At 39.9% G+C, this 19,400-nt stretch overlaps 1 protein-coding gene across 4 annotated transcripts in view; it reads left to right on the top strand.

The window, feature by feature from the left end:
• RAPGEF4 (Rap guanine nucleotide exchange factor 4) overlaps positions 1-19,400 on the top strand; it is a 285,020-nt gene that overhangs the window by 98,103 nt on the left and 167,517 nt on the right. Inside the window, exon 1 of one of the 4 annotated variants that reach the window (XM_019554379.1) lies at positions 860-1,064. The exons of the other annotated variants lie outside the window; for them this stretch is intronic. The gene's annotated coding sequence lies outside the window, so the exon portion shown is untranslated. Of the gene's footprint in view, positions 1-859; positions 1,065-19,400 lie in introns of those variants that run through there. 4 annotated transcript variants of the gene reach the window in all.

The raw sequence follows: 19,400 nt of genomic DNA, 5'->3' as shown, positions 1-19,400 counted from the left end.
TTTGTGTAGTCAGAAAGGGATAAAAGGAATAGTGTGATATGATTGATTTAGACAGTAACCAAACTAATCTGGATGTTCAGAATTTTCCAAGAATAAATGTTGTCAGACATTCATTTTTCCCTAAATGTTTTAATGGTTCTTATAATTAAATATTATACCTCGTCATTTCTTGGGCAGAAAATTTTATGAATTAAAAATAGGGTTTTACTGCTAAGATATTACTTTTTTATTGGAAAGACAAAACAGTAACAAAAGTTTATTCAGTTTCTTCTTACTACATTTTATATCCAAGTACGCTGATTTGACCAGTTTCATAGTGTAAAATACTTCTGCTCTGCTGAAAAAGAGGCAGTTTGTTCTAGCACATAGGAAGCAATGTAGAGAAATATTGTTTAAGCAAATGGGTGCTAAGTTCTTTTACCTCGAAACTGCAAACATGCCTGATTTTTATTAATTTCTTAGTTAAATTTCATGTTGACCACTTATTTGCTATAAACTAGATTTCTCTGTGCATGTATAGTATCTTTGTCTTATAAATAGTGTATATCCCATGTTTCTCGCTGAAAAGTCAGTGTATTGCCTGCCTGGGGCTATCTGCACAAAAGTATAATCCTTTTAACAGAATAACTCATAAAAAGACCTTTGAACTATAGCAGTCTTTTGGACCCATTCTTCTGTATCTGACTAACATTCTCAGCGTGGATATTGAAAAAGAAGTTCAGTAGATTAAATAGTGGTATTCTTGTTTGAGACCACGTAGCAATTGTTTTACAGGAAAAGAAATCTGTGCTACCTTGCTGGCTCTTTAATTTAGATTGCCAATGATATTGCAGAGCCTACTGTCAAAGAAGGTAGAATGCAGAAGCAGGAACATTAGTGCTAATCTGCTGCAAAAAGACTAGATAAATCAGCACAGCTCTCATACATCACTAAGAGAGAAGCTGATTGCAACTTGACCATGTGCCTGAATAGTCACATCAGCAGCAAGAACAGAGCACGGATAAAAAAACTAAAATGTACCCTTAGGGCTTCTTGCTCTGCTGGACCTATGATAACACATCATTGTAAGTTTAAGCTTTCTTTATTTTTGTTTCTGTGTTGTAATTACATCATTGGGGATGTTGTTTACAAGCCTGTGTTTTCAGTGTGCGCAAATTTAGGGTGAATGTAATGAAGTGTAATACTAAGTAGATAACAGTTTGATACAGTGTATGTTTGTGAATGATCTGTATTTTTGGGTTATTATCAGGTTCAGCATACTGCTATATTAGGGATAATTTAAATATTTTACATTTACAGCTTTATTTTTTCTTACAATAAAGCATTTAGGTGGGGGGGGGTTATCTCATTTCACCACTATAGTCTCACATTTTAAAAACAACTCAATGTGTAAGCAAGATGCCTTATTCTACTTTTACTGTGTGAGTATTTGTATTGTTTTATTCTTGCTTTCAGGAAAAATGATCATAAAGAATGTTTTCTGTGGACCTTTTTATATACTAGAATTAAGTGAAGATGGTAATTTTCCTCTAGTTTTTAAAATTTGTGCAATTGTTTAATTTAACATCACTTGAGCATCTGCAGAGAAAGAAGATGGAGATGACATGGAAACTGAATAAGCATTGATTGCTAGTCTGAAAATTACATTTAAAAAGTTTTTATAGCAAATCTGATTTCAGTTCATTTTTTACAAAATTAGATTATCATATTTAAATACTGGGGCTAAAACATTACAAACAAGTGTGTGAAACCATCCTGGATAGCCTACATTTCCTGCTTTTCCAAATTATAAAGCTGTTGTTGATTGTTGGTCCAAGGAAAAGCCTAATGCTAGAATTCAGAGCAGCATGTTTAAATAATGCATGTAGAATTGAAAAGGGAAGATGGAATTTTACTGTTCGGATGCTGCGACTGTGTTTTTGTTTAAAGATAGAGGTATCAACTCTAAAATGTCCAGAAATATAAACTCAGTTTCCAATATGATTTTTGGGAAAGTTGGTATAAAGTACACAATTTTATGAGCCCTAAAAAGGGAAGGTTTGGACATGTTTTTATTTAAAAAAAAAGAAAAAGAAAAAAGTGATTTATTGTAATATTCCACTGGGGGCTTCATGGAAACCAAGGCACAGAATAGAATAAATGGAACTGTGGGTACAATACTTCTGAGTCAGGATCCAGTTGAAATGAATTATCTTTTAAAAAGTGGATTATCTTTTATTAATATAAATTATTGTTTCTGTGACTTTAAAAAATGATAAACCTCGATCAGTTACAGTGCACCCTGTACCTTTTGTCTCTGCATCTGTGCACCAATGAAAGCCTAATCTTTAGAACTGTTGATAAAATAGATATTAATTGGATATACAAAAGTATCTATTTGTTTTATAATTGATAAGACTACTGCTAAGTATAACACATGAGGAAATGCAGAAACAGAAAGAGTCTAACTCTGTTACCTAAGACTGGCTGGCTGCTTTTTGAAGCAAGTAAAAAGTTATGGATAGTTATGCAGCTGTTGTCCTCTTCACTTTCAGCACCTACACTATGGAATTTCATGTTGGCCCCCTATTACCCATACTAGGAAACAGAGTATTTTGTTTTGGCTAAGCACTAGGCCAAGTAAAGATGCTGCTTTTGTCAGTGCCTTTATCCAAACTAAAGACAAGAATAGACAAAAGGGAAGTGACATTCTGTAACGCAGTGGTAGCTCACTTGTCTTCCCAGAAGGATAAATGGCCAACAGGGCTAAATGTCAGATCAGGTATAGGTCAGTTTGGCAGTTTGTCTTTACATCCTTATATTACACACAGAGTTATCCTTGAGTCCTGAGGAGGATTGTGGGAGGACAGTAGCTTGAACAATAGGCGTGTGTAATTATAAATAAACAGTACAATAACGTCTAACTCTGCACAAGGGAAAAAACAATGACAATAGGAAATGCAGCAGTTCATCAGTTGTTCTGACCCTTTGTTACTCTCATTCAGTTGCCTCAAGTGAGAAGTATTAAATTGTAAACTCTGTGAGTCATGGTACTATATTTTTCTTTGTTGTGTGAGCTAACATATAAACCTATGAAATGGTATAAGAAAGCATATTTTTATCACCAAGTAAGAAGAAGAATTAAGAGCTATTTGAAAATTTTGTAGCGAATATTCTGCAGTGCCAATTTGGCTTTTGATTAAATAAACTATTTTGTGAAGAATTTATTCTTTCTTGGAAAATAATTGTTTTGTTTTGGTTGATGTCTGCAAACCATCCCCATGAGCACGTAGTATGATTGACACAAGGTTAATAGGAGTTTGAGCCCCTCAGTGGCTTTACAATAAAAATAGAAATAGTTTGGTTTTTAGCTAAAATATTACAATTAAATATTGAATTTTGTTATTGAGTGTTGAATTTTTACATCAAAATGTCAGAATTTTATTTGAGAGTTGGAGGTAGGGGATACTTTTTAATCAGCTATGGGCAGCATTGCCCCAGAATCTTTTGCATTTAGTTAAGAACTGGGGTGAAACAAAGGACACATTTTACCTGTGTTTTAGAAATATGACTTTCTATCAGTTTTGACTTACGATATCAATATACAGTGTATAGAATATATAGCACTGCTGTTGAAAAAGGAGGAAGCCTTATTAGGAGGCATTTCAATACACCCCTTTCCCAAGCTAGTATAATCAGTCCTGATTTATATTAATGGAGCTGGACTTCTGGTGGTAAAATAAAGCGATCCTACTTCCTGTGACCTGTATTCACTTAAACTTCCAGAGATTATTTTGGATGCTAAAAAGACTGCAACAATTAGAAGCTTTCATCATTTTTTTTGTATAACCAGACAAAACTTGTTTAATTTCTGTCAGAATTTATTTTGAATAGCAACACTGTATACTCCAACACAGTATACAGTTGTATTCACAATGAGGTTTTAAGACAAATATTTGCCACTGAATGTTTCTAGTAAGTCTTATAACACAAGAAGACTTAAATTAGAGTCACTAAATCTGCTGTTTTGAACAAAAATATGAATAGCTGATAGAACATTTCCGTTGCAGATTTCATGTGCTTCATTTTCTCATCCAAGAGATAGAAAGAGGTTCAGCATTATCAGGAACTTGTGTGTTAGCCAAATTTGACCCTGTAATGAGAGATGCAGCTCCCTTAATCAATGAGAGGTACATCTTTTTCCTTCAGAGCTATATTATTATGCTGAGTATTTGACTGTAAACTTTAGGCTATCTCACTAGATTTGCACATGCCTTCATTTCCACTTCCATTTTCAGTCAATACTTAAATGCTTACTCTAAATACAGTTTTGCATACTTTTTATAAAGGTGTGCTAATGGACATTATTTATTGCACTTTGAGTGACTCATCAGTGCCAGTTTTAGTGTATTAAATTTTCTTTTAATTTGGTATTCAGCCAAATGGTTTACAAGGCATTCCTGCTCCCATTAAGTTTAATGGAAAAACTCCCCTTGACTACTGAATCACTAGGCTTGGGTCCAGAACCTTAGAGGAACCTGTGCCCCACACAATATCTCATGTCAGCAAAAGACTTTAGAGAAAAATGTACATTAGTAAACCCTGGAATTTTGGAACCCATTTTGGTTACATAGCATTTCACATACATTTCTATGTATAAAAACGCAACAATTTTACTTTGAAATGCAAAAAAGGTCCAAATTGTTGCATCTAGGCTTTGTACTTTATAGGGACTGGTACAAAAAGGTCCCCTGGGGATCTGCCTCTTTGAGTTCCTGAGTCCTAACAGGAAGTGTGCACACTACGGTATTGCTTTGAGTGCATCATAATTCTTTTGATATCCAACCAGCCAACCAACTCTGCTAACTAGCAAGGTGGTTGGTAGCAACATGGCTTTGCCTAATTACGACCTCTTTTTTTTGGCACTAGACACTCCCAATGTACTCTTAGGCTAGGGACAGGCATTCAAAAAGCCTGAATTGATTCAATCTTTGCAGATGATAGTTTCATAGTTGGTTGGGTCGGAAGGGACCTGAGCAGATCATCAAGTCCATTAGTCTGACTTGCCTAGGCTGAATCAGTATGTAACCACACAGACATCACCTCTGGACTGAAAAAAATGCAGGTACAGGCTAGAAGCCAGGGGACGCTAGAGCAGCCTTCCCTTCCACAGTGCTGAGCTGAGAGGGGTGTGGTCAGGCCCCATCCAGAAACTCTGATTAGGGAGGGGTTATGTTCTCTCTACTGATAATAGAGCATTTATCTGCTCTGTTAACAGCATTTAGCACCCCATCAGAAAACAAAGCCTCACTCATTATTTCAAGCTTTTCTTAAACAGCTTTTTCCAAAGGAATAATGCAGGGGCATTACCAGCTAACCTGTTGATTAGCTCCAAAAAGCCCTAAAAAGCCACTGTCCTGTCTGCTATACACAGACAACTCTTAGCATTAGCTAGTGTACCACATGCTGGCTACAGTCTGTGCTGTGGGAGAGAGGAGGATCCCTGCTTAAGCAGCAACAGGAGGTGGAGAGGGAAATGGGGCACAGGGAAGCCAGACAGACCCAGCTGTGCCTGCAAGTCTCTGCTGGAGCTTCAGCCAGGGAGCAGAGTGGAGGGGTCCACCTAGCCCAGAGAGCATGCCAGGATGCTGGGGGAATCTGATTTACCTTAAACCAGGAAGGGGTCTGGAACAGACATTGCATAAACTGGTTTGACACAAATCAGCTAAGTCTGATACTACATTCAACCAGGTTTATCTCAAACCAGTTTCAGCCATTTTCAAACTGGTTTATGTGCACTGAATATCTATTCTGTTACAGGTTTAAACTGGTTTCTGATCACTTGAATTGGTTTGTGTGTAACATCTGTCCCTAGCTTTATAGGAGAGAGAGAAAGACTACAAGTCTTCCCAGTCATTACAACTTGAAGTTGTGGGAAACCTCCTTACTGATTCCTCTTTCCTGTCCCTCTCCATGCATTTATATGTAAGAGGCCCAGTAGGGGTCAACATTTTTGGCAGGCATGCCACACATTAGCACCCCATTCTCAAGTGCTACTTTAATCTCCTTCCCCCTGCCCAGCCTGCTGCTCTGCTTTTTGTTCCTTGCCCCTGTGCTTCCTTCTTGAAATGCTGCTTTGCTTTCTGTTTCTTGCCATGTGCTTCTTGCCCAGTCTGCTGCTTTGCTTTCAGATCTCAGCCTTGCCTGAACCCTCCATGATCTGCAATATGCCACAAGCAGAGGCTATCAATGCTACATGTGGCACATGTGCTGCAGGTTGGTCACCCCTGGTCTTGTTGTTGTCAGCAGTCCCTCATAGTTGAGGATGGTCACTACAACCAGTTAAGTAAAGGGTGTAAATGAAAAAGAGTCTATTGATGGCTAAGAAGGCTGATCCTAGAGCTGCAGATTCTTTGGCAAATGCCACAGATGGTGCTTAAAGGGAGGATCAGACCAAGGTTATGGATATTGGTGAATTGTGCTATATGCTGGAATCAGTGGGAGAAGATTTGTTTTATGTATGAGGCTATTGCACATCAGCAACCATACGGATCTTAGTGGAAGAGAAAACAGAAGATCCAAGATGACTGGGGTTACTCTTCCACTGCAGAGGATGAGGAGTCTCTTCTGCTATAGACCATGTCTATTTCCTATGTGTCTGTGCAGTGCTTGTCTCCACACTGTACAATGCTAAGATAAAATACCTGAGAAACTGGGAAAATTAATGCCCAGGCAGAGCTCCATGCAAACATGACTACACTATTTTTAGTACCTGAGGTAGGTCAGGCATTTCTGAATTGTAAGCTAAAATACAACACGTAGATGAGAAAAGAGAAGGACAAGGAGACAATAAAGGAAGGTAGTTGTCATGCATTAAGGAGAAAACTTAACTCACTACCTGTCACAGTGATTTGAGTTTGTTAAACTTCAGGGCATGATGCAAGTCCATCAATTCTGGAGATATGTGTTGGATAAGGCTGATTAATGTTGCTGTGTCTAAGTACCGGTATTGGGGTTGCATTTTTTTTCCAGTGCTTTACATTGTGAGAGAATGCAGTGTGACTCGGAGTTGTAAATTTCAACACTAGCCCACTTAAGTACACAACTGAGGACTTTGGGAACAGTATAAGGTAAAACATCTTCACTGTACTACCATTGCACAGTTTAAAAAGCACCCACAGATAGCTGCATATATTGTATTGCTGACCATGATGAGTCTCTTAGGAAAAGAGAATAGACCCAAGATGAGGGCCCTTGATACAGAAGTTCAAGTTTGAAAGATTTCCCAGAAGTCAATATAAACGTTTCTTTTTTTAACTTCTTGCAATAACAAAGGCTAAGGAACAGTCTGGCAACACTGTCCCTGGGGAGAGCAATGAAGGAGGAGGAAGTTGGGCTTGTGGGGAGAGGAAGGAAAAGAGAAAGAGAGAAACTTTTTTTAAACTTTTGAATCCTTTATTATAAAAATAAGAAAAAAATAAAAGTGCAAAAGTGTGTGGTTCTCCCAGGGGCCAAGCATGAAACACTTATCAGTAATGAAAACACTCGTAAGACCAGAGATTGAAACCTACTTTCTGCAGCAACATTTATGGAGTTATACATTTAGGACTAACTGTCCATCTTCCATAGTGCCTCCTCTGTGGCCAAGCAGGAAACAAATTGGTACACATTTTGTTGTAAGGCAAAGTTTCCAAATTCAAATGTGATTCACAGCTGGACCAAGAAGCAGGGCTTCATCAGTGTTGGTTCCTGCAAGGTTGTTTCTGTGGCTTTTCAGGGTTGCCATCTTGGCCTGGAAGGAAACTGGCGAGGCAGATCATACTCCCTTCTGCTGCTCGGTACAGTATAGAGAAATTGTACACAGTCTTAGGGAAGTCCAAATCCAGTGTGCCAGAAAGGATGCTGAGGGCAGCAAAGAGTGGCCACAGTCAGGAACATGGAAGAACATCTTCTCTACCTCTTCCCCAAAGAAAGGGTAGATTGCTGATGCTGCCAGGTCTAGGTGGTGGATAAAGATCCTGTGGCCAAGGCCTCATGCAACATCAGCCATTCAAGGTCACCTGTTTTCTTGGTGATTTGGAAGTTTGTACGGGGAATGCTAAACAGGTTGGGATTCCTCTAGTGTCACTACTAGGCACTGTCTCCAGGTCATGTCAGGGTTGCATTTTGATTGTCTGTGTGTACACTGGCTTCCTAGACAGAATCTCAGAGCAGATCCCACCACTGTTCTCACAGGGCAGGGGAGAGAGAGAAAAAAGAAGTGTGATCAGGGAGAAAAACAAGGAAAATATAACCTCTGAGTAATGATGGAAAAATTGAGGGAGTGGTGAGTACTGCTGTTATGGACAATTCTCTTGCAATTTATGTTTGGTGCCAGTCTACTTCTTTGAGCAGCACATTAGCAATACATGAGAACAAGAGAGAGAGCCTTGTATAGCCAGTATTGGGCCATTTCGCACTTCTATATGAGATGCTAGAAGCGCAATAGACTAATTCTACTGCACACTAGCGCATCACAGCAAAAGCCATGCTAATGCCCTGATGTGCACTAGAATTAGTCTCCTGTGCATTAGCATCACCTAAAAGACATGCTCTGGCGCTACTACGCTGTAGTACCGATTACAATGCATTAAGTTAGTACCTGTTGTTATAGGTCCAGTACTCAATACACCATCATTATGGTGCATTAAGGCACATGTAGATGTGCTTACTGCGGCATTAATATATCATTGAAATAACTCAATAGAAATCTGGACAGTATGTTAAATCCTAAACCTTTTTTTCTTTTCTTATGAGCTATAAAGTACCTGTTTATTGAAACAAGAAAGAGTTAAATGTTTTTAGCAGAGGCATTTTTTATCTGCTACTGAAATTGGAGAAACACCTAGGTGGCAAACTTTTCCTCAGACTGGCTAGTTTACTATTTTATATTGGAGCTTAAAAAATTGACTAAATAGGAATGTGTGTCATTTGAGCTTTTGTTGTTTCTGATGGGAAGGAAGTTAGCCATTCCAGTAACATCCACTCCACATTAAAAAAACAAACAAACAAACCCTACAGACAGTGCCCAGCTCAGGAAACTGATAATTGCACACAAATGCATAATTTCCCTGGGCCCCAATAAGCAGCAGTAGAATTGGTAAATTCATTTTACACTGGGATAATAGACCACTGCAGATCTATGTCTTTAATATTAAAGTAATCTGTGGACAGTTTATACGTATTTATATCTGTTACTGCTCTTTGGTGCAATACATGCATAACACTGATTATTATAGCCAATAAAAAAAGTATCATCTAATTGTTGAAACTGTGTCTTGAAAGAGTTGTCAAGTAAAATACCCTTTTCAGTATTTTTCAAGTGCACCTGAGTAACAGAATATTCAGCCACAGAAGGCCAAAATTATGTAGATATGTGTGCACAACTCTTGGGACTTCCAGGTATGTATCTGTGGCTAGGTACAGAAATTACACATAAACCAGTATAAATGATCAAAAACTGGTCTAAATCTGGAACAGAGCAGAAGTCCAGTGCACACAGATCAGTTTCAAAATGATGGAACCTGATTTAAGATAGACCTGGATGGATGTAGTATCAGACTTAACTACTCACGGGACTGGAGGATTGCTGCAGGAGAGATCCCACCACCAAGGGGGTGGAGGGGCTGTGGAGATCCTGACCAGTGTGGCGTCTCTCCTCAGCCCTACCCACTGACAGGTGGCCACTGGGGGGTGGGGCCTGGGAGAGGGTTGGGCTAGACAATTGGGGGTGGCCTGGCTGCTGGGAGGTGTCCTTTAGCACCCTCAGCCTTCTGGCCTCAGTCAGTGCAGTCACCCTGCTTCCCCACACCAGGGAAGGTCAAATATCTGTTTTGTTTTCTCCCAAACTAACCTAGGACACTGAATAAAGCGTGAAACAGAGCGCTTCCCCTTTAGGTTTTGAACCTCTCTACTTGGCCTCGGTATAGAACTTGGTCCAATATGTTTTATGATTCAGCAAACAATCTGGAATTGTACACACACATCATCACTGAGTCTGCTTTTTTAAATAGATTATGGAAGCAGCATTTTAAATTGCTTATACATGTGCTTTATTGAGGACTAGATGATGATAATGAGTATTTAAATACAAAAGTGCACTTCAGCTTTCTGTTGACTGCATGCAGTCTTTCCCTCTCATTTGTTGCTGGTCTTTGCAAGAATTACCAGATTGAGTCCTAATCAAATAGACTGTTTTTCAGGATAGTCACTTTCTTGGAAAGCGAATATCCAGGGGCTGGATCTGAAGGGTTGTTTTTTTTTTGTAATATAAGTAAACAAACATGAGAATAACAGCCAAGAATTTAGGAAGAGCTAATTGCCAAAGTCAGTGAGGAATGATGTGCTGTCATATCCACAAGGCCACTGGTGAAAACTTGCAATATGAGTATAATAGGTGGAGAATAAGAAATCATACTGTGAAAATACCATGTCCAGGGCCAAAAGAATTAACCAATATTTCTTTTAAAATTAAGCCCAGAAACTGTTAGTACATATACAGCAATTGTTACAATGCAGATTTTCTTTTGAATTAAACATTTATGGCTGCTTTTGAGCAGCCATCAGTGTAGCTGTGATGGTAGTGGTGGCAGCTGGAAATATTTTGAAACAATGAGATTGAGGTCAATGTGAACCATCCAGTTTCAAGAGTAGAAACACTGAAAGAATAGAAAGCTGTTAATGCAATATTTCTCCCATTTCAACTACTTAGAGCGAGTGATCAAAAGCATGGGTTTATTTGAGTTTGTTCCAAATCTAAGAGCATTTTTTCTCATTGACTGCATAATCCCTAGGGCACTGATACTGTCTTCTACCTAAATATTATGTTCCCAACTCACTGGGGTTTTATGCACATGTACACCATCACCCAATTAAAAAAAAGTCTCTGAAGAAAAGGTTATTATTTATTTATTTATTATTGATGCAAAGTAGATTAGGACATCTCCTAGGATTAACGAGCAGCTGGGAGGAGTTGACTGCCTAAGGCACAGCCAAGGGATATTAATTCAACCAGTCATTAATCCCAAGTGATGCTCCCATGCTATGCCTGTGCTAACATCATTGTTATTATAAGGCAATTGGAAAAACTAACAGGTTTATAGAATTTGATGAGTGATGTTGTTCTTATGATGATTACACACATTTCTAACTGCCCATCCCTATAGTGTTTAATACAATTTCAGCTCATGTGCTTGGTGCATGTCTAGAGTGTTAAAAGCCCTATACATTACCCATTTAGAAGGTCTGAATGACATTTAATATTCCATTCCATTCTAGACTTTTAAGAAACCTTGCAGAATATTCCATCCTATCTGAAGGATGTCTGTTGTTGTCACTCCTGAGCAACCCCCCCCCCAGTTTGATAGCAGTAGCCTGTAAAGGTAAATATACCACACCAGCGAATTGCCTGTCAAGAATGACCGGGGAAGCAGGTGGGAACTGAGGATCGTCCTCCATCATCCTGCACTGCCTTCGCTTCCTAGGAGCACACGAGGCAGAGAGCTTGCATGCAGTGGCCGCCAGTGCCCCGCCACCCCACGCTCCCGCTGCTCTGCGTTGGGCCGTGCACCACCACCCACTGCCCTGTGCTGCCACCGCTCTGTGTCCAGCCCTGCTTTATCCTCAGAGCGGCCGCAGCATGGGGCAGAGGGGGGTGGCATTGGCCACCGTGTTCAAGTTTCCCTGGGAGCAGGGGAGGGAGAAAGTTTGTACATGATAGCGGCTGCCACTGCCACCCACCACCCCACACTGCCACTGCTCCGCATCCAGATCTGCGCCACCCCCCATCCCTGCCATTGTTATATGGCTTTGCCCCCCCACTCTGTCCCCTCTGTCTCCCTTGTCTTACTCCCCGTGCCACTGCTGCCTCCAAGGAGTTTGGAGATTGGTTGGGAATCTACTGGAATTGGCATCAATCTCCTGGTGAACTATTGAAAACAATCAAGAAGATTGATATTGTGAATGGGTTGAATAGTACAATTAATCACATTACATCTTGGTGGGGAAAAAAATCTCCCAGAATAGCCTTAGTCAGAGTTGCCAACCCTAGGCTCTGACTCTTAGCCCTAAGCCTGGATAAGGGCTAGAGCCAGACCCATAGCAGCTGCCTGTCCCCTACTTCACTTGCCCTTTGCAACTCTTGCTCCCTTACTGTCAGTACAGCTCAGTCGAGCTTGGGCTGAACTCTGTCTTGGGCCCAGAGCAAAGAGAAGCTCCATCCCTTGCCTGGCCATTCAGCAGTGCACTGCTGTATGGCTGGAGTGGCTGCTCTTCCACATGCTGTACTCTGGGACGAAACAGAGACTGAACAGCATCTGACAGTAAGGGAGAAGGGATGGAAAGAGAAAGAGAATGTGAGGAGCGGAGGGAAGGAAGGAGCAAAGATTGTGGTGGGGGGGGAGGGGCAGAGGCTGTGGGAAGTTGGAGAGGAGGGGAGAGGAGGGGAAGAATCCAGATTCTATACCTGGAAAATGATATAAAAATAATCTTTTTTCCATATATAGAATCTAATTATGGGGGGGGAGTCTTAAATTTGGGGCTTACTTAGATTTGCGTAAATGCAAGGACCATTTAAGCGCAAAAGACAGATAACCCCTATGGGAGTTGTTTCCAGGGAGTCAAAAACACTTCCCCATGGCTTAAGTTGCTTCTCCAGAAAAGGCATAATAATTCTTCTGTCTTAGCATCTTTTATGGGCTCTGGCATATATACCTGAGATTCACAGTGGGAAGAGTGATTGATTGATTAATGTTTGAATATCATTTTGAAAATGCAGTGAGGCTAAGTATTATTAGTGCTTATGTTATCCACAACTGAAATGCAACCACCTCTGGGGTGAAATATGACATCTGTTTGAGACCACAAAACCACAGAACAGTACTGTACAATAATTCAGTGCAGGAAGTGTAATATACTATATTCAGCTGAGGATGTTGAGTTAACCAAGCTAGAATTAGTCTGGGACACACAGTAAACCATTCTGAAAAGAGAAAATTGAAGAGGGTAGCCACAGTTATAATCCCCATTGGTGGTCAGGACATAGTTTATATATCTGAGTTGAAAAATTCACCTTCAGCACTATCACCACTAAAACCATGATTAGGTTGTTTCAGTGCTGATTTAGAAGAAAGGGTTTTACCCAGTCAACCACTTCCTACTATGCTCTGATGATTCATTGCTACCCAGTGGGACAGTGTTTAGCTTATGAGATCAAAGTGCATCAAAACAGAGGGTGTTACATCTGCAAGTTTAAGAACAAATCCTCAGGCAAGCATTTAGGTACAACAGTGATAGAAGAGATGTCATGATAGGCTGAGCTGGACACAAACATCGTCTAAAATATCTTTACAAGTGGATTGCTACTTAGAATTTGACAATTCTTGGGGTATGGATGGAAGTACATTTATGCTTCTTGTTGCTGCAGATGGAAATCCCATTTTCATTAGTGATGTCTCCCTATGCCTAAGCCTAAAACTAAGCATAGAGCTTGTCAACTAGGGCCAAGCTACAGAAAAATATTTTGAATGCTGTCTAGAAAGGTCAGTTTTAGAAAACTCTGCTCTTAATTTAGTATACCTTGCAAACATAAGGTTGTATCTTAGCATTACAGGTCTTTCTTTGGTAAAATTTAGAGTTTTCTAAAGTAGATTTATCTAGAATATATTAAAATATTTATTCCATATTTGGGGAATGCTTTACTACAGTTTCCATGTTTCAATAATGTTTAAATCCTAGGGAAGCTAATGAAGCATAAATCCAGTAAACTAATATCTACGACTAATCCATTAAACTATTTATGTGCAGAACCAGGACAGTATAGGGAGAGTTTTTTTATTTTTAGAGAATATTTGGGGTGAGATTTTGAGAAGAGCTCAGCATTAGCCTAACTGCTGTCACTGAAATCAGTTCAAGATTGTTCAGAATCATAATGTGGAAAATAGAAGATCAAGAATTTATTTAGCATTCCTGAAGTCATATTTTCCCCTCCATTCTTCCTTTTTCCAGTTCCTTTTCCATTCCAGAAAGGCCAGTACTATGTGTAAACCTGCTGTCTTCCATTCACTCATGCCTGCTTTGTACTTGGGCTGCTCCAGACTTGTCTCAAAGTTGGACATCAGATGAGAGTGTAAAAAAGTAAATGACACCTAGACAGGGATGTGTTGGGGCCTGGGTCAGGCTCATCATTGTAGAAGAGGTGGAGTTTAGTGTATTGGATTCACAAGCAGTTTGAAGTGCTAGTAACCAAAGCGTCACTGAACAACTGTTTTAGATCAACCTAAGGATGATAGTGACCCCGAGCTTCATGTTTTCTGTGTTCTACAGAGGCACTAGTACCTATATTTCCAAAACAACAGATCACTTCAGTTTTGAATGTTGATTTATTATTGTTTTAATATGCCTGGTTTGAGTTTCCTCTTTCTTTGAAAGGATTTTTTTTTCCAAATATTTTTTTTAAAACTTCCTTCCTGATGTTTGTCTTTTTTCCAGATTCCAAAATTAGAACAAGTCACATTTCCTCATGGGACTTCTGGTGCCAGGAGATACTGAGCTTTTGCAGCCCCTAGTCTGAAGGTGCCTGCGCCGGTGGATGACCTGCGCTGTCACACATGCCAGCTGTCCCTAAATTTGACAATGGCAAACTTTAAAAAGCTAATGCATGTCCTGCCTCTACCATCCCACCTCCCCCCCAAATTGCCATGTATACATTTTGAATCTTGCTAAATATTGATGAATCTTATTTGTTTAAGATTTGCTTAATCCATAACTTGCTTGCTGTTTATTTATTTAGCATGCTAACTGTTAAATCAAGCAAAGGCTTTCAAAGAATGGGTTTGTCAAAGTGAACATATCTTCCTCCAAGGGTTCTAAGGATCAGTGTTTGATTAAAAAGTGACAGCAGCATTAAAATGGGTGATCTGTGTCTGTCTTTTTGTAAAAGACGATCTGATGAACTTGTAGGTGTCCTAGGTTTTAACTGGTGAGTTGTTTTGTGGCTGTTGCGGGGGGTTCCTGGGAAGAACGGGGAATTATTTGATCATTTAAGAAATTGGTTATTATTTCTCTAAAGATGATGTCAAGATTACAAAGACTCAAATATTTAAATTTGGGGGAAAGTACGTTTGACCCATGCACAGTTTGATTTAAAAATGTATCCCTATTCATGGCAAAAACCCAGACATTGGCTTAGAATCCCAGTTCCTAAGCAGGACAGGCCAACATCAAAAACAGGATGCTGGGTGAGTGCCGATTTTAGTTATGAATGTACACATGATATAAGCATACAGATATTGCATCATCCCTCTGCTCTGTTTGCCTGCTCTTTTCTTTATGAACTCCTGTGTACTGAAACTGATAAAATCTACTCTCAAAAGAGCTCAAAGACCAAAATTCCTGTCTGCTTTAATACTTTGATGGCTCACAAGGACAGAGCAGCCTTACAGAGAACCCTAACATAGATTGCACAGCCAAGGAAAATGGTAGGTTATATTGTTGGCTTCTATTTGCATGCTCTTCCAGCCTTCTAGAGAGACTGATGGTGGTATGGATTTAGATGCCAGGGCACTAAAACAAAAGTCTAATTAGAATCTATTCACCTCCATTTAACTTGTATATCCGATTAGTATTAATGGTGTGTGTGTGTGTGTGTGTGTGTGTGTATTATATTTATGCACACATAATATATATGGGCCCTGTTTTACTATTCTGGCTCATGCATGTAATCCTGGCTTAATGAAGTTAAAATTACTTGGAGGAGTAAATGTTAAGAAGTGAGCCCGACAGTTGTATTGTGTGATAGAGCAGGTCAGTTTGGGGCTCATCAGCCTTCCAAGTGTCTTTTGGGTCATTTTCTTTCCTGACTATATTCCTACTCTTGACTTGATAATTGATAGAAATCAAAGTGGATGATCTAAAGCTGAAGAACAGCTGCCATTTCTTCAATGGTCATGTTTCAAAACTGAAGTGCTTCATGGAAGTGACTTCTTTAATCTCTGGGAAGAAAGGAGACAATCTACATTCCTTATACATGCCCCACGAGGAGGCCAAGGAATGATGATACCAGCTGCAGTTTGAGACACTTATGTTTTCTGTGAGCTGGAGGATAGGACAATGGGACACAGATGACTAAGTTTGGGCATTCATGTGTATAAATTCAGTGAAAATGAGACATTTCATGCATATTCAAAGTGGACAGGAGAATCAACTATTTCCTTTGCTATTCTATCAGTGGCAAAATAGATTTTCTTCTAATAGAATGAAAGATCATTCAATCAGCAAATTATTGTTTAAATTGAGTAACAGTCACCAACTCCATCTTGCAGCCCTGGAATTACTTTTTCTTTTCCTGGCTTTTACTAATTAAATTGTTTCAATGAGATACTCTGCAATGCTACATGCTGCAGAAGAGACCTGCTTTTTAAGACCTGGGTAACAGAGAACTATTTAGCTTTCTGCAGCATTTTTGGCACTGAAAAAATGTTCGTGTGAATAGTAGTTTACATGTTGTAAAAAACAAAACAACCCTCCCACACACACGCACACATATAACACAAGAGCACTAAACTAGGTTGTGTTACCATGTACTATTTTTGAAAACATTATATGTTGCATTTGTTAATTACCCAGCAGTGTACATACATACATAGTTCTACATGAAAGTAAGACAGTGGGCAAATTCAGAGGTAGTCTGTAAGGACACTGTAGGGAGATACAAGGGAGTTTTAGTTTGTACTTTCTATTGTTCTTTCTCTATATAAATCACCCCTGTTAAGACTCTAAGAGCAACTTACCAGTGTTGCACATCAGTACTGAATTTGTCCAACTTCCCCATTGCAAAGAGTTTTCAGGCTAAGTTAAGAAATGGTAAGTTAATGGGTGATAAGCTTTGAGGGGAGGGAGGACTGAATGCAAGTGTTAGTAATTGCATAGCTGGTCAGTTACTAACATTTGAAGGGTAAGCAAGGTTTGTTTTTCTCAAACTGTATCTGAAAGGAAACAAAGAGTTTGGAAGTTTTACTGGAGAAGCCCCCCTCTGTGGTGGGGACGGAGGTATTTTTGCAAATTAACTTATATTTTCTTTTCAGGTTTTGTTGCTAGGAGGTTCTAATTGTTAGACTTCTTAAATAATCTATTAACTATTGTAACGACCTTCTCTAGCTAACAGCCTGTATACAATGTCCAAGCATTTGTCCCAGAGCAGTCAGTCTCCTAGACGCACCCCCCCTGAATCTAACCAGCAGCTCCTGATGCTCTTACACCTTGTAATGCACACCTACATATAGCCAGTATGTTTTCTAGCAATGCTTTCAAGGTTTGCTTGAAACTTATCTAGAGGTTGGCAAAAAGTCTTTTAATCTGAGGTTACTTTAGTGTTAGTAACAAAATCCCAAACCAGGTAAGTTGAGTTTCCTTATTTCTGAAATAGATTTTGGTCCTCCTGGAAATTTCAAGGGTTGGCTTTTATGCTGTTGAATTAAAGCCAGATATACAACAGGGTGTCTAGTGATGTGAAGCACTGATCATTTTAGTTCATCCTTGCTAGCAGATGAGATGTACTTTTGTAATGTTGGAAAATATATAAACCCAGGTTTTGAAATACAGGTGGCTCGAAGGTAAGAAACACCCCTCCCCCCCATGAGGCAAGAGCCCCCAGCCCACCCTGCGCTTTTCTAAGCAGCTCAGGTGGCAGCTCCTTTTGGCTTCCACCACCGCAGACCCTGCCCCAGGAGTTGGAATGTAATTCAAACCCTGATTAACTCACTGACAAAACTCACTGAAAGTATATTTGGAATAAAATACACTGTAGAATAAAGTATAGCAGTGCAGTTGGGAAGGAACAAAATGGCCTGAAAGCACTGGCTTAGGAATCTGGATAGAGTTAGTTTTCCATCAGGATGGAGTCATCACATACAGTAAGATGTAGCACCTCCTTAATGTTCTTGGGCAGACTTGCCTCTGTGTGCAGAACTTTTGAACCTAGATTTGCAGCCAGTCATATCAGTTTTCTCTGACTTTACTGGGTAAACTGCAGTGATAGGAAAAGTCTCCCCGACTGAAAACCCTAGCTGTCTCCTGCTTTCAAGAGTTCCTGAGGTTTGCTTCCTACTTTTCTTCAGAAGGTCAGTTTGCCTTTAAATCATTCTCTTATTTCCCAAAGTGATAATTGTTTGGTAGATGAGAATCAGAATGAAGATACAGCTATCCTTTATGGTCCAGGTTGGGGTGGAGGGGTGGGTTTTGTTTGTTTGAATTCTCAGATTTGGGTCAGCTTTACTACTCCCTTTGGTTTCTGGATGTTGACCATTTTGCAAATTTCAAAATCACATCTAGTAAGATTTTCAAAAAAGGTCTAGGCCCGATTTTCAATGTCTAATGGTGCCTTATGAACGATGAAGCAGCTGGCAACAGTGACAGATTGCCCCCTGTTGGTTACTCACAAGATTACTAACAGAAGATCCAAGCAGTGAATCCCTGGGTGTTTTAAGCATCAGTAAATGAGTAACAGCCCAGCTTAGCCCTTTAAGTTCTAGGTCTCTGGGCACATTCCCAGAATAAAGAATGTCTGTGTTGCACTTCCTCTTGCGTGCTGGTACACACTGTGTCACTGTTTTCCCTAAGACTCCTCCACCTCTGACCCTTTCCCAGAATCCCTCTGAATCTCCTGCTCCAGTTTGCCTGATCAGGAGGCCAATGATAGTAATAAGCAAACAGATATACAGAGATACAGCTGGACTTTACACACAGTTTCTGAAAGCAACATTGTTTTACTTATCAGACAAGGAAGTTATAGTTAACTGAAAAAAAATGGAAAAAAATCCACCCCGCACACACCCCTTTCTCTACCTTGCCTTGCTCATGGGAGTTTCTAGATTGGCAGTGGGATAGGAGGGGAACCTATGTTCTGGCTATCAGGGGCTGGGGGGTTGCCTTTGCCTGACTGGGCTGCTTCAGCTCTGCAGGCAGTTTCACCTCTGCTTGAAGACTAAAAATGGCTGAAAGGTCTCACTTGATCAGCCCCATCAAGTGGTTACAGACTGCTGCAAGCTGGTACATGCTGTGCTTATACTCATCTACCTGTTTAGGATATTTATATTTGGAGAGAGGACTATCTCTTGTTTAACAGTCTTCTGAGATTAAGTACAGGTAGTCAAAAACCCTGAGGCTTTGGCTGACAGTAAAAAACCCTGAGGCTTTGCAGGTTAGTCTAAGCTGCACAAATTAAATTGAAACAGAAGTGAACAGACATTTACCTTTGATTCAAGAAATGCAGCCACATCCATGCAGTGGCTCAGGCCAGAAGCCGGGGGATGCCAGAGCATGGCTTTCTTGCTGTGTGTTCACTTCCTCTTCCTGCTGCCCCCAAGGTCTCTGTGATTTGCAGTCCG

The sequence above is a fragment of the Crocodylus porosus genome, unplaced genomic scaffold (genome assembly GCF_001723895.1).
Source record: "Crocodylus porosus isolate Cpor-Errol unplaced genomic scaffold, CroPor_comp1, whole genome shotgun sequence".
NCBI classification, from domain to species: Eukaryota; Metazoa; Chordata; order Crocodylia; family Crocodylidae; genus Crocodylus; species Crocodylus porosus.
Note: the sequence above shows the minus strand (reverse complement) of the source record. Positions and strands in the feature narration are given on the sequence as shown.